Source organism: Ptychodera flava, chromosome 16 (genome assembly GCF_041260155.1).
Source record: "Ptychodera flava strain L36383 chromosome 16, AS_Pfla_20210202, whole genome shotgun sequence".
NCBI lineage: Eukaryota > Metazoa > Hemichordata > Enteropneusta > Ptychoderidae > Ptychodera > Ptychodera flava.
This window is the reverse complement of record NC_091943.1, coordinates 21,113,983-21,127,849: the sequence shown is the minus strand read 5'-3', so window position 1 is coordinate 21,127,849 and position 13,867 is coordinate 21,113,983. Positions and strand designations below refer to the sequence as shown.

Genomic DNA, 13,867 nt, shown 5'->3' with positions numbered 1-13,867 from the left:
TCTGTAAAGAGTCTCACATTTTAGACAGTACGCACACCTTGTGGGCTAAATCATCAAATTCTGTACATTTAAGATTTGTCAAATGGAATATGGGAGTTACATTTACAGGGTCAGGGATAGATATGGAACAGTTGAAACATGAAACGCATGCGCAGTCACGATATCGGAGCAGACGGCATACCTCTGCTCACTCTTTGAAATTTGAAAGATTCATACATCAAGAGGAAAACCACAGTTTTTTACCCATGGTTTCAGTATCTTACAATCATTCAAGTTCCCAGATTGCTTTTGACCCTATTACAAACTATCTTATTCCCAGTTTCCCAACTATGGAGTGTCCTCTTTGCGAAGCAAATCATATTCTAACGCCTACGTGCCTGTATGCAAGAATCTAAATAGTTCAATAACCCCGGCGCGGCGCCGGCCGACAGGGAACTATTCCGTTTTTATTCAATTTACGAGACAGATTATATGTCTGATGTTAAAGTAATATAGTGACCCTTTATTGACCCCATCATTTCCAAAGAAATCCTTGTAATCCGATTCATAATCGCAATACTAAGAGCACAACCACGGATTTACTTGTAATTTTGACCTTTTTGGGTCTGTTTATATCGGCAAATTACACCCTCGCCAATATTCCGAAAGTGAATGTTAGCTTTGAATCGTCAGTGTTTCGCCATCTTTAGTGATAGATGACATATGAGCTTAGATTAGTCGTGATGTTCGCAACAAATACTTATGACTATTTTCTTTCCCCATTTCGGAAACCACTCGATGCATTCAAATCTAGAGGGGATTCGTGTGTACTTTCATTGCAGTAGAAACTGACGTTTCAGTTGACAAAACATTAAAGATTATATATAAAGCAGCAATGGCATTAGATGTGAGTCGTGTCCAGACGACAACGTGCATGCATTATCCACGATGTAATATTGCAATGAATTATAGTTCCCGCCTATTGTCAGGGAGCTAGGCTAGTATGCTGTTATATAGTATGGTCGTAATCCTTTATCAGAGGACTTTTAGTTATGTCTCCGGGTTTAGCTGCGATCGATCAACCCCAGTCTCTCCAATTATACTTTCTACACCTGTGCAATACGTTGTGTGTTCGAATCCCATCGAGAATTTACTGAATTTTTTACACCTGGCCGCAAATATATTTCGATGTGCAAGAGATAGATAGCTTCGTCGTGGCACGGAACGGGCAGTTATCTGATATTTTACCATTATTGTCGGTGCATCGTTTTCCGTAGGTATTAAAAACCCGTACAATTGCATGAAAATGATCTCGTTGCTCAGGTAATGAAACCCGAGATGGCTCCAGAATCAATTATGAAGATTTACTAGTCGGGATCATTGTATGGTGCTCAAAAGCGACCTGAGACTCGTCTGTCTATAGAACCCCCCCCCAAAAAAAAACCCAAAAAACAAAAACAAAACAAAACAAAAACAAAACAGCACAGCGAGAATGAATCCAACAAATATAGCTATCCTAATTGATTCTGGAGTCATTTTAGCTGTGCTGCGATAGACGAGTTTCATATCGCTTCGGAAAACTCTGCCATGACCGTGGTCGATTTCGCGTCCCTGATCACCGTCCCTCCAGAAAATACCGTGTCCTGATAAAAATATACTGTTCCATGTCTGAGTTCTGATTTGCAGTGTTTTTCTCGCGTGGAATTCAACATGAACCAATATAGTGATCCGCCAGTCGGATGATCCTTTGAATATCAGAGAGCAGAGACGTCAACCGGAATTGGAGATGACAATTTATTCAGAATGCAAAGTAAACACGTTTATTAATAAGTAACCATAAGCCATCCACCTGCTTGTGCCGGATCGTAATAAAAATAGAAGTGACTAAAACGAAACTGTAACCTTTGCTGAACTGAGAAATACATCGAAGTTGCAGTGTGTAGAGAGAGAGAGAGAGAGAGAGAGAGAGAGAGAGAGAGAGAGAGAGATAACAGCTACAATTTGCGACTCGTGTGTGGAAATTATGTGATAAATTTTGTTTACTTTAGGTGGCATTTTGTGTCCTGGCAGGTATTTTATGTCACAGAGTAGTAAAGATTTTCGTTTACAGATGAAGTACTAGTATGAATTCGTTTTCCGCTCGAATGCTGCCTGTAAACTTTCTCACGCTGCATGCAAGTACAGAACCATTGAAAAATGTTCGCGCTACATTTGCCTTTTAATAATCAACGTTCAAAGGATTGTCACAGTGACGAAAAAGAAATGACTTTAAAAGGGTTAGTAGCTGTACCCTCTGATTTTATTGTTTCACTATTTTTTTTTTCAATGTCAACCACATGGCCTTGTGTTACTATCCAGTGCAAAACACAAACCAACACAATGACTACACGTGTAAATTTCACTGTATACATTTGAAATCTAGTCCGGATCAGAATTCGCTTGTCAACAATAACAATGGAGTATAATGACTCATGTACAGACTGAGTTGACAAGCTGAATGCTGTGTACAACTACATAGTTTGGGGAGTAGATCAAGAGCAAAATAGTGAAAAATTTATCAGATTAAGTTAACCCGGGGGTAATGAAATTCAAGAGCTCCCAGATGGCGACAGTCAAAAGTGCGGTGCTTATGCTCAGAAAGCAATTTGAAATTAACAAACAAACAAATAAATAAACAATATAAAGGTACAAAGCTAAACGCATTTTCGAAACCAACACAAAGGTTACGCTTTTTCTATACGCACTCACAATACAACTGCACTCATGATGTGTTGCAAATAGTCATTTTGCACCCCCCCCCCCCCGGACAGATATTCGGACTCTCAAATTTTTACAATTCTCTTTTCATCCATTTCTTGAGGGGTGTATTTTAAAGCTCATGGGATAAGAAATCTTGGTACCGTCTTGAAAGTCGAAAATTTTATTTTTACATATAGTGTTAACACAGAGGGGGAGGCCATTTTGAATTTCGGTAAATGTTAGGTAATTTGTTTCTCTAGTACCAAACTTTGCACGGAGAGGCATAAATTTTGTTTTTGATTTGACAAGAGGATGGTTAAAAGTTTCATCGAGAAAAGTTTCAGCAGAAGTTAAAAATTTTTCATTTTCGAGGCGCGTAACACCTTAATCATCATTACCGAATGTAGTCTCCACAAAATGCAAACACGTCATCCTGTTATCGCGGAGATATATTTCTGGAGTCCCACAGGGCTGCAGTGATGTAGCGTCTGACGACCGCAGAGCATGTGCCCATGCCTGCTGCATACGCCTTTGACAACACGTTTCCCTCGCTAGTGAGTTCACATGAGGACGCGAAGCGAGCACGTCAGGTGAACGTCCTCTTCAAGGGTTATCTGTAGTTCAAATTGGTGATAGCGAGGGCAACAGGAATGGGCTTTAACGTCGACTACCTGGCATTGCCTTCACGCCTTCCCTGTAATGCCTGCTTTTGTCAGTCCGAAACAAAATTGTGTCGAAAAACCTCGTTTTTTGGGGGGTAGCGTGCTGTCAATTCTTTATCGCATACTAGTTAACTTCATATTCTGCATTCTGCACATTGCAATGAATCCCAGAAGAGGCGAAAATCATTTAGTCTTTGTAAGTCAAAGAAAAAATCTCCCCTAATGGGTTATCCGAGCTCTTCCCTGGTATTTGATATTTTCAGATTTCTTGGCATTTTGCAGCATCCGAAAGATTTCCTTTCAAAAGAAATTACAGATGTTCTCTCCTCCCTCAAACTCTAATGGATCGTCTAATCCAAGCCAAAGTACAAAGGACTGCTCTATTTTGTGGGGGCATTATATTCTTCAAAGCCATTGTGTACTGTGACCGGATTCGTCAACGCTTGAGGCTTCGTCACCTGCGCATAGAATGGAATAACCCTGAAATGAGGGCAATGAACAAGAAATCGTATCGTATCAAGGAAATCATTACGTGTAAAAAGACAACGTTTGCGCTATCATTAAAACTCACACTGTACTCCCATGTACTGATGTAAGGCAGAACGCGACTCGAAAGTGAAATTAGACTTAAACATTTGTTCAAACTTTCATCAAGGAAACTTTCGAAACACTCTCTTTCAAAATCAGAAGAATAATCAAGAATAAAAATCAGGGGGTTATGGTGCAAATTTTGGAATCAGAGAAACCAATAACGATTCGAAGCTTAAATTTACCGATATTTGATATTCAAAGTGGCCACCATATCCCGGTGTTAACTCTACAGGTAAAAATAAAATTGTCGATTTTCATACAAATGAGACTGAAATTTTTATGTATTCAAACAGCGTCGAAATGAACCCACAGAAGTGGTAGATCAGAAAAGTATTGTAAAACTTTGAGAGTCCAAATATCTGTCAACGAGGCACATTCTTCCTCTATTGGTTTGGCTCGATTCCACTCTAATGATCATTCACCATCACAGAACACAGTCCAAGTGAGATTTACAGTAAAAAGAACGAGAAATCTTGACAATGAATGCAATGCCACTTCCCGTTTAGCGAGAGGGGGTTAAAAAATCACATGATTCTGTTATGATATGACTCCGATCAAAGTAAGTTTCAAAATTGAAATTATTATTGTACAGGACTCAAAGTTAGTAAAGCAGATTTTGTCGCCATGTGATTTTTTGCAGAGTGAGAGAAATTCGAAAGTTCAGGGCATTCCTGAAACTAACTAATTTGAAATTATCACATCTTTGTCGATTTGACACGTAATATTTTCAGTGGGATTGGACATGAAATGATTGGTATGAACCCTCCAGATACTATGGAATTCAGCATCAGTCAAACAAATGTGTCTTGACTTTCATTTTCGATTGACGCTGAATAGGTCTAGTAACAACTTTCGAATTCGCAGAACGGGAAAAGTGACAGTCACTGCTTCAATAGCCCCAACAGTATTATCGGACTATGATCATGGTTAAACATTCGCCCTGTCGCAGGATTTCATTCCCTGGTCTCACAGCAAATCATGGGTTATGGCACAGCTTCGGCTTTTACCTTGCAAACTGATTGTGCCAAACACTCATAAAATCATTCAACTACGAGACCTAGTATAACGGTCCAGCTCCACAGTAACAATACTATCTATATATGCCGCATGGAATAAAAAGTACGGTCAGATAAACCAAATATGCTTGACTGAGTTTTATTTTCGCGAACGGGGGCAGATGCATTATAATACGTACCCTAAACCGACCTAATTCAAACTTCAAATTGCTGCTACCCACTTTTTCCCCTGGTGAACCATAAAGTGTGTCGTGTCAATGCCAGGCCCGCTTTGTTCTATCAGGCCATCTGCGCTGAAGATAGGGTACGATTGCTACACTCGCCTTGCTTGACGAGGTCGATCGAGGCCGTTTACCCGACTCGACATCTACATAATGAGCGCGTCAGAAAGATTTCATCGCCCCCGCCTTGGTGTGATGGACAGCTGACAGTGCGAAGATGAGAAAATAGACAAAAGAGTGGAACTTGTTTTAGTTTTATATAGATACAGGGGCTCTCCACTCTGCCGATAAGCTAGCCGAAACTCTACACAACATGTGCCGTATGTGTTTTGAGTGTGGCGAATTGTAATAAATCATCTGTCAGAATGAGGATTTGGTTTAACATTGACAATCGATCGCAATATCAACCAGAACGGCTGGCAAAAAAAACAACAACAACAAAACAAGTGAACAAAAAAAAGGAAGTCGCAATAATTATTGAATCAAATACAAGTCACACACAAGCACCAAGCTCACTGAAGTGAAAACATGTTCCTCTTATCATCGAACAAAAACGGATCGTTTCTTCGAAGTTGACTCCCAAAAATATCGATGGGATGTGCCGACCAATTAACCTCGGCATACATGCGAGATGGCATTAACCTGATTTCGCAAATGCAACCCGTAAAGTACGCATTATCGGGCGTTGACGTCACTCTGAGGTACCCGCACTCACAGTAATTGATAAACCGTAAATTGCCGGGTCAGTTTGTATTGAAACTGCCAGGTTTTAATCAGGAGCCGCGGGTCACGAGTGGTAATTGAAGAAAACACACATGTACACGCGATATTAAAACCGACTAAGGGCACCAGCCTTTTGTCAAAATACATTCATATCCATAAGTCAGGTTGAGAAATCCGGCGTGGTGTATTTTTTTAACCGAAGTCGAACGTGGGACATTGCGACCGTAGCACCGAATAGAATGCGGAACAAAAAATAGGAAAACGCGATCCGTAAAAGGGACAGAGTCGTATAGGGTCTGCAGAAAAAAAAACTATGAATGACAATGATAGGTTTTCGGTTTTGTACCTCGGAGCATTCGTTGTTAGACACAAGGAAGACTGTGAGGAGGCTATTGGAGGACTGTCTTTTAAGTTTCTCAATGCATGGGTGTAGATTTTTCAATCCCTGTTGCTCGCACCAGGTCTTGTTCATATTACTATAAATGATACAGTGTTAGTCCTTTGTTCTCCTATGGAGGTTTTATCAAGGTAACTGTGATGAGCTGTAGGCTAAAAATCAACCTGCGCCTTTTTGGACAAACATTTCTCATCGGCCTGCAAAATCAAGAGATAAAAACGCGTGAGAATGATAAAAATCCTCTTCTCATCTTTGTTTTAGTACAAGTACATGTATTTGAAATCGGAAAAATCTGTTTCACGCTACAGACGCCGTCAAAATCTTTGCTGACTGCGCTTGCCCCTGTCGGCAATGGAGTTTTCCCTGGTGAGATACTGCGTCATTAGAGCAAGCAAACGTTTGGCGCCGTGTAAATGCCTACACTTTGTATAGCTTCAAGCTATTGTCAGTTTTATCCCAGTACGAGTAAATTTGATGGAAAAAAATCGACTCGGTTGAAAAAGAGGCAAAAACACTCGTCTTTCGGAGCTGCGAAAATTCTCTGCTCCCTCCTGGGTGTAAAAGTCTCCCATCTTCCATTGAAAACAAGTAGAACGGACTGACCTTTGGTATTGAATGGTTAATTTGTTTTTGTCGTATTTCTAACCTTTGCCATACAACTGACATCGTGAGATAGAATTTTTCTTTTTCCCACATAATTAACGAAAGTAGAAGTTATGATAACAAATTAGATATTGTTAATAATTGCAACGAGTGAATTTATTATTGTGACATCCCAGTAATGCGTCGGTATAAAATTGAACTTTTAAATTGCCACAATAGTATGATTTGAAGCGCTTTGTATAGTTGAATTTCTTTGCAAAAAGAGAGGGTCGATATTTCTTCTTTTCTGGCGAAGATTCACTGAGTCTGGTTTTTTGTATCTTGTAGAAATATCAGGTCATGGTGAACGAATCTTACAGAGCCATGACCCACTTTATCAGGTCACCTCTTGGGTCTCCGTAACCTTAATTAGTCATCGCGTAGCATTTTTAAGGGTCAATGAACTGGTTTGTTCTTACACATGTCCTTAATCGGGTCGAGGCTGCGATATTGATCAAAGATAAGGTACATGCAATGTGTGAGGAATCGAAGTCTGACTCTCCTACACCCTAGTGTATTCGCCCATCTCGTTCATCCAAAGTTCAATCTAACCCTTTTGGCAAGGTTGGACCTTTAGACTTGGAAACGGGGTGAAAGGATTGAAATACTTACTCAGCGGCGACAAACGTCTGCAATCGAAATTACTCACTGGAGAGAAGTGACTAGCCTTAACAATTCTGACATTTTCACCTGATGATCTATTGCGGTGTCGAAAAGCGATCTAGCGTGAGAAATATTCAACTTCAAGAAAATCTGTGCCGTTGTCAAATTCGCAACGATTTTTAATTGATGCATTATTGAACAAAATTTCGTTGTTATTTGCTCCATCAAGACTTAATACTCGGACGATACCATTTTTGAGATGTCCTGAGGGGCGCAAGATACGTCGGTGAAAAAGTAAAGGGTCTTTTCAATGATCTCAAACAGTCAACGAGTAAAAGAAAACTGGCGTGGGAAGTCTTAACGCCTGAGATACACAGTAAATGGAATTAGTTAGTGCACTACCGTTACCAGCGCTATTTGAAAGATTCCTACGTATTTCCACTGATGAGAGTAATCGCTATTGTGGACAGGAAGTTGCTTGCGGATACAAAACGAGTAATTGACCCCTTTCGAACTATAAACAGTCGTCAGGATGAGGTGTTTAACCTGAGATGAACGTCAATGTACGGCCTTCAAAGAGCAACGACTGTCACCTTAGGGAGCAATCCAATCCAAGCGATGGCCTTGGATGGGACGGAAATGTCCCAAACAGACTGTAAAGAAAATGTGTGGTCGTCTAAAGTCATCGTTCGGGAAAAGGGCAAGGTGAATTCGTTTTATTTTGATGTATTCCGGACATGATTCGTGAAAATTGAGGGAATTTCTCCCCTCCTGATTGGCGGTTTGGTTTGGCCCAAATTTTTGTCAGGCTATGGTTTGATCCACGTAGAGGGAGATAGGATAAAAATGCTTCGAATTACTTTTCTATCCCAACAAAGAGTGCGGGTTTTTCGGAACGAAGAGACTCGTCCGCCCCTGACTTTCAAACTGTACTCAAGGTACTGCAAGACTCAGTTCTGTAGTATTTTGTAATGGATTTCATTGTACTTCAGTGAATGGTTTTCCTTCCAGACGATATGCTGTAACGGGTCTACATGTTGATTTAACAAGTTGTAACTATCTCCCTCACTTAGTGACAAATGATTTCCCGAATGTTTTCAATTTAGCAATGCCATCCACCATGTCATCAAATGCCATTTTTGATGTCAATTTTAGTCATTACATTACAACAGTAAAAACTGGTCAAAGAAACTGTACGCTAATAAATGTGTCACGAGAAAATACTTTCTTTTTCGTAGTTTTACCAGTAGACAGTCCCACTCTTGACGTTGGGAGAGCGTTGAAACTACATGTGTGCATGACCCAGGCCTGCCAACTATGAATCCCCTATCTGATTATCTCATTGTCTGATATAGGGATGGGTCAGCCCTCCTTACGCCAGCGTGTTACGGTCTTTATTTTCTGCGGTCCTCCCCTCACTAGGTAAAAAACTAACCATTTCTACATCAGATTTGAATCAAATTGTGAGACACTCTCCAAGGCTCAGTCTCCTCCACTGTAGTGGCACATCCCATTGCGCAAAAGCAGTCCATCCGAGGACACGCGATAAAACATGGAATGGAGTACCGGAACGGGAGGGAATACTACACAAGCACACGCGCTCAAAATCAAGGAAAATATACTCAAGAGTGATGTCTTTGTTTGCATCGAAATGACCACAGGCGCTCCTTAGCTGGGTAGTCTGCTAAATAGATCGATTTTCGACTCAATCTATCGATACGCCTGCCACTGCAACCTTATAGGTTGGAGTGGCCGGCATATCGACCACGAGATCGATAGATCGAGCCGAAAATCGATCTATTTAGCAGACTACCCAGCTAAGGAGCGCCTGTGGAAATGACGCTGTACGTCACTGTTTTTATGTAACTGTAAATATAAACGTGTGTGTCGGGGAATTGGATGGGTGGGTATATGACAGTATGTATTTGAGTGTGTGTAAGTATGTTTGTGTGTATGTGTGTTTACTCAAACACCTTCAAGAGGTTAGGTTAGAGAGAGAGAGAGAGAGAGAGAGAGAGAGAGAGAGAGAGAGAGAGGGGGGGGGAACGAACGGGCATGCATACATTGCCGACAGCCAAGAGGATCAAAATCGAAAACTTTGATATAAGAGAAAAATCACTGCTTATTTACAGTTTAGACGTAGCGGCGCCACTCGCAGAGGGCAGCGTTGCACGAATTAGTCATCGCTTGAGATCGGGCAAAAGGTACTGGTCATTTTATATTAAACCGATGCCTATTGCTTGTGCCATCGGCACAAATGAAGCGCCGTGACAAAGCGGAAACCTTCACCCCTTCACGGTCAAGGCTGCCGTTTACTAGTAACTCCAGTATAGCCACAGAGGCGTGCAGAGCTGAGGTTGACATTTTTGCAACGTCATCGTAGCGTCACCCATCTTTCACTGAGTTATGACCTTTAAGGTATCCATTTTGTTATCAATCTTGTATGTATGGACCCATCTAGCGAGAAATGGAGGTATACGTTTCGTGTGTCAATAATTCAAACTTCGTTTCAACTCACTGAAACACCAACTCAGTCTATAACTTGAAATGTGAATATGTCAATTTATGAATAGACCAGTTTTCACCCGCGCAAGTTTTCGCCACTTTGCTGTTGAAATACAGTGATGACATTCTATACAACATTCTCACGGGCTCTAGTCTCGGGAAAACAAAATACAAAGATGGTCGTTCGTTTACATGCTCCCTTTAGTGACATGAAACTCCTTTTCGTTCAACTTCCAAACTTCAGATCTATAAAAGACCTTGTAGCGCACGTTTACTCTTATGTGTTTCCATCCGTAAATCATTATTTTGGGACTCGACCTGGTCCCCAGGCTCCGTTTGTGAATGCATGCCCGTATCGCAGACACTAAAACGTTCAGACATACACTTCTCGTTTTAGTGACATTATTTGAGAATGGTGTCATTGATGGATAGTTTTGGAAGTGGTTGCACATGTTATTCTCCAAGTTGACACCCTGATCTATTCGCACACGACACCGGTATGGAAATATTGTGGTTCCAGAAAGCATTACATATTATGCGTACACTTGGAAAGATATATCGCCACGTCGTGAAAGTCGACTCACCGCACGGTGAATGTACTATATTTATCGGTTATTTCAGATAAAATGGACGAGTACTGTAGTTGATAACACGCAGACTGCATATGGCCTGGAGTAATCGCATATATCATCAAACTCACTCAATGCCAAACTGCAAGAAAGAGCAGTCATTGCATTAGGGGGGATCATATGGCTAGTGAACAGAACAAAGCTTTCCTTTGTAATTTGCCGACTGCCCAAAGCCTGTTGTATACCAGCCGACTTTGCACAAAAAAACTTCTGCAGTGCTGCCGCCTAGTGCATTAACCTCAACAGGATCCGGATAGTGGATCTAACCATTTTAGCCATGTTGTGCATGTTAACTGGACAATAATGAAGGGCGTGCGTGCTCAGTCGAGGGTAACCAAGAGTTTGTTGAACTTGCGGACGACACTGATCACACATTGCACCGTCGTTACAGACACCCTAGGAACCCTCTTTTCCTATGGACAACTCTTTGACCATGAGTCTATGTCAATTATCTATTTTCAATTTGAAACTTTTCTAAAGTTTATAAGGTTAACGGAGAGGGATTGACAGACTCTGCGTCTCTTCCTCTCCCTCCTTCCCCTCTCTGTCTCTGTCTGTGCCTCTCCCTCACACACACACACACGCTCTCTCCCTCTCTCTCTCTCTTTGTCAGCCAGTGTATATGTATGTATGCTTGTACGTTTTCGTATGTATGTGTATGTATGTATGTATGTATGTATGTATGTATGTATGTATGTATGTATGTATGTATGTATGTATGTATATGTATGTATATATGTATGTTTGTATGTATGTGTGTATTTGTATGGATGGATGGATGGATGGATGGATGGATGGATGGATGGATGTATGCACACGCCCTTTCCAACGTTTTAACAAAATGAAGATACAATAAGATTATCGTTGTTAAACTACTGTTCATCCTTGTATTATACACTGTAGTAACAGTATGCATTGTCAAAACCAGGGCTACGTACACCAGGAAAAGAACAGGGTGCAGCAAATACAAGCTTGCAGTAAAACACGACGCGCCGATTTGGAAAAACAAAAAAAGAGGAACATACTATTGTCCCGAATGTAACAAATTTCGTCACGTGTATAGTTCATTGCCAGGGCAAACACGGGCCATGTCATTGAAGGCCGTTGCACCGTGATAGTGCAAGATAACCGAAGTCGACCCCAAGACGATGCACTTTAGTGCACTTTTCAGGTGCAACGCTCTAAGTGCACTGTAAATTCCATTACACCTCAGAAGCCGTTATAATCCTTGCATGAAGCTGTGTTTGCGATAACAGGCTGGGGCGAGATTAATCTCTACGTCTCAATAAGCTATCATTCATTTTGTATACTTGTACTTTTTTTACATTTCGCTGCTGATGTGACGACAGTGGGTGGGATATCCGCGCACCAACAAAAGAGGGCAGTGGGGAAAAGTTGCAGAAAATCACTAATGCGGCAGATGCTGGGCTGCAACCGCCGCACCGGTTGAATAAATGGTATGATCCAAACGCCTCGGGGGGGGGGGGGAACGAGGGTATACTTGGTATATTCTATATTCGACAGGGGGATCAGAGTGTTGACAAGCCACCTAATAGTTTTAGGATTGTCCTTCAATTGCAGTGATATTGTGGGCTCTTGTTTTCTTTACTAAAGCAGCGATTTTTGTCATGTAGCTAAGACAGTGGTGAGTTGCTGTCCAATTATTCCCGATTTATTTTACTCCGTTCTGTTTGTGTCGTATCATCAGCGGTATAAAACTCATTATTGAAGCGAGGTTTTCCATTTGGATTCTTACTGATAAACACTTTGATAACGAGAAAATGTCGGAAAAAAAGGGTTGCAAGCAAAAGAATCCTTCATGCCGCTATCCTACAATTCCCAGTCAGTAAAACAGGTAAAGGGACTCTATGAAGTATACAGTATTTTTTCAGCGATGACCACAATGAGAATGGTTTATTTTTTCCGAATTAAGAAACTATTCATCCCCTGCTTGTTATTTAATCCCCAAATCATCTGTTACTTGACCCTATATACCAACACCCCGGTCAGTTGACAACACACCGCTGTAGCTCAGTGCTTTAGAATAATCCCATCATCAGCGCTATGTGTGGAACCGCCCATTGTCACAGGAAAGGGGTTGTAGCTCTTCGCTCGGAACCCTAGGCCTGGCACGCACCGCTTGTAATACTAATAGCCCTAGTTTTTGCCAATAACATCAAATCCCCATGTCTCGGTGGCCTTTGATCATTAATAAGTAATGCGAGTTCACATTTGCTGTAAGTCTATCCCTTGGGAAGATAATGTTGCATGTGGTCATTAAAATTTTCAGTTATTGTTAGCGGTGATACACTCGTTTTTACCTGAACGGTTTGAAACCCTCGCTACCTGAAGACAGAGTAAATGAATAACTGACACGAACACAGGCAATAACGTGGCCAGATAAAGGCCTTTGCAGCCGGCGTTGTTTTCAAAGTCACCCGACTGCGCCTGTTGTGTTTCTTTGTCTTCCGGTAGAAGATGGAGCGAATATTTGCAAAACCGCAAGCAGACGCGCTCAGCTTGGCACGGTCACAGTTATTGAGGTCATCCAAGGACACGGTTTGCGGTTCAAGTGAACGGTGTGACCCCCGGTTGACTCGTCGACTTGCGAGCGATCGGTTCAAATACGGTATTAGTCATCGCCGTCTAGGTGAATCGCGGGTCGCCGAGAGTTCATTTCGAGGTCTTCGGTTCATTCAAAGGAGCAAAACGCTCTGCACATGGCGTTTAAAAAAACCCGGATGAAACCTCAGGGTAAAAAAATATCAGTGACCCGGATGAAACCTGACAGACGGCCTTGTTCTTTGAGTCGCACAGTTTGCCTTCCGTTATTTTCCCCGCCATTCCATTTCAATGATATCAATGTTGTATCTGCACAAAATATGACAAGAGATTCTCATCAGCTTCTCAGCTGTTCAGACGGAAATACCGCTCGTCTAAGTTTGTAAAGGGTAGTCTTACTTAATTAGCATATTCGACATTTCTCAATTTCCCAGCAAGTATCTATTTTACTGGTACTACACTTTAGAACAACGCCTTCAATGTTGCCAGTGCCAATTTATGATTGATATTGTGTAATGATTGTGATTTTTTTACGAACAGTTCTTATAAAATACACCATTGCGAAAGTATTGTCAATTTCCAAAGGACCCAGGCATAT

The 13,867-nt window shown here is 41.3% G+C and overlaps 2 protein-coding genes across 2 annotated transcripts in view; one reads left to right on the top strand and one right to left on the bottom strand.

The window, feature by feature from the left end:
- Nucleotides 1–13,867, bottom strand: part of LOC139114265 (estradiol 17-beta-dehydrogenase 8-like) — an 84,563-nt gene that overhangs the window by 39,602 nt on the left and 31,094 nt on the right. The window lies entirely within an intron of this gene.
- The window catches only part of LOC139114261 (probable peptidyl-tRNA hydrolase), a 30,447-nt gene that overhangs the window by 14,690 nt on the left and 1,890 nt on the right, over nt 1–13,867 (top strand). The window lies entirely within an intron of this gene.